Raw genomic sequence first — 1,871 nt, forward strand, 5'->3', positions numbered from 1 at the left:
CAGCTACACTCAAATGTATCCTCTACAGTTTGTGTTTTACCAGAGTTGATCTAAACTTAAATGCGTTTGTTCTGGAATCTGAATATGGAATATATTTCTAGTTGGTTTTTTTTTTTTTTTTTCTCTCCAATCCCTTATAGCTGTCTTCAGCTGTTGCCCATAATTTGCTAACAGCCTTTTCTCTACAGATTGACTTGTTAAATCCTTGCAAGCTCCCAGGTTTTTTTTTTTGTTTTGTTTTGTTTTTTTTTGCTTTTCCTTCAGCAAGGGCTTTATTTGTCAGAAGGGCATTATGCTTGACCTCCAAATTTGGCTGACAATTTACTGATGAGATTCATAACCTTTGGGTAGCTCTGATATTTTGACATATTTGCTGGGTTCTGGGCCACATCCTGGAAGGCCACCATAACTTCTGGATCCTGCATGGCTGCAAGAACTTCCGGATCACTAAGAATTTCATTGAGCCCAGGCATTCCTGCCATTCCAGGCATCCCCCCTGCCATTCCAGGCATTCCTCCAGGAAAATTACCAGGCATTCCCCCAGGAAAGCCACCTGGGAAAGAGCCATACTGAGCTCCTGATTATTCTTCCTCCCTCTGGGCTCTCTCGTGTTCTTCCCGAGCCTTCTTAACCCTTTCTATTCTTTCTTTGATCTCTCGCTCTTCACGTTTTCGCTCATATTTTCTCCGATGTTCAGCAATTTTCTGGGCCCTGGGTTGAACTTCTTTCAGCATCGCACTAGCATCTTCATCATAATCCAGTTTGCAAGCAAGGGCAAGATCATGCGCTGCTTCTTCCCAATGGCCCAGAAGTCTATGTGCTTTCCCGCACCACTTATAAGGCTGAGCTGAATCAGGATTTATTTCAATAGCTCTGTCACAGTCTCGAATGGCAGCATTTGGCTTCTGTAATTTGATGAAGACACTGGCTCTCTTGGCATACAGAATGGCCAAGCGAGGATTTAGTTTGATGGCATCTGTGAACAAGTCAATGGCTTTCTGTAGTTCACCATCATTTAGGGCATCAATGGCAGCCACTTTTTTTATCATTTGCCTGATCCATCATTTCCTCGGTTATCTCTGCATTTTCATCTCCCATTTCTTGAGGGGCATCGGTATCTGGTTCAATCACACCTTCATTGTCAATTTCTAGATCACTCTCCTCACTTGATGGTTCATCTGTCTTTATGTTTTCCTCCGCCTTCTTACTATCTGGTTTTTCTTCCTTGATACTGTCTTCTGATTTAGTTTTATGAGTGGCAGGTGGTATTTTACCCCCCATGCTCTCCACCCACTCCCGCAGGAAACGCATTTCCTCGGTGTGCAGAAGCTCGGATCCTGCTTACACATTTTCACGAAAGTCCGAAGCTCGCTCACTTTGCGGGGGTCCATGGTCCGTCCAGAGGCAGTGGCAGGCAGCAGGCGTGGCCGGGGTTGCGACCTGATTCCAGGCGCGGGTACTAGCTCAGCGTGATCGTGTAGAAGGGGGCCTCCCAGGTATTTTTTGAAGCAAAACCTAAGACCAGTTTCAGGCAAAATCTTGAAGTTGATCAAAGTAATTTTCAGTACATTTCCTCCCAGTTACCCTCCTCACCTTTCATTGCCTCCATTGGTCAGACCCACCTCAGATGGATTGGCTAAGACCCACCTTCTAAGGGTAGGATATGATCCTCACACAGGTCTATTGCCTTCCTCTGCTCTGTCCCACAGCCCTGAGGTATCTTTACCGTAAATTTGTCTGCAATCTCACTACTGCCGCTTTGGTCCGATTCACCATTGAGTCCCACTTGGACTTCTGCAACAGCTTTCTACCTATTTCCTGGAATCCTCTGTGACTCAGTCCCATGTTTTCTTCACAAAGTAGTCACAGTG

At 45.4% G+C, this 1,871-nt stretch overlaps 1 pseudogene; it reads right to left on the bottom strand.

Moving 5' to 3' along the window:
* Positions 1–281: 281 nt before the first annotated feature.
* On the bottom strand, positions 282–1,391 carry LOC122902188 (annotated as a pseudogene).
* Positions 1,392–1,871: the final 480 nt, after the last annotated feature.

This window comes from Neovison vison, chromosome 1 (assembly GCF_020171115.1).
Source record: "Neovison vison isolate M4711 chromosome 1, ASM_NN_V1, whole genome shotgun sequence".
Classification (NCBI taxonomy): Eukaryota; Metazoa; Chordata; class Mammalia; order Carnivora; family Mustelidae; genus Neogale; species Neogale vison.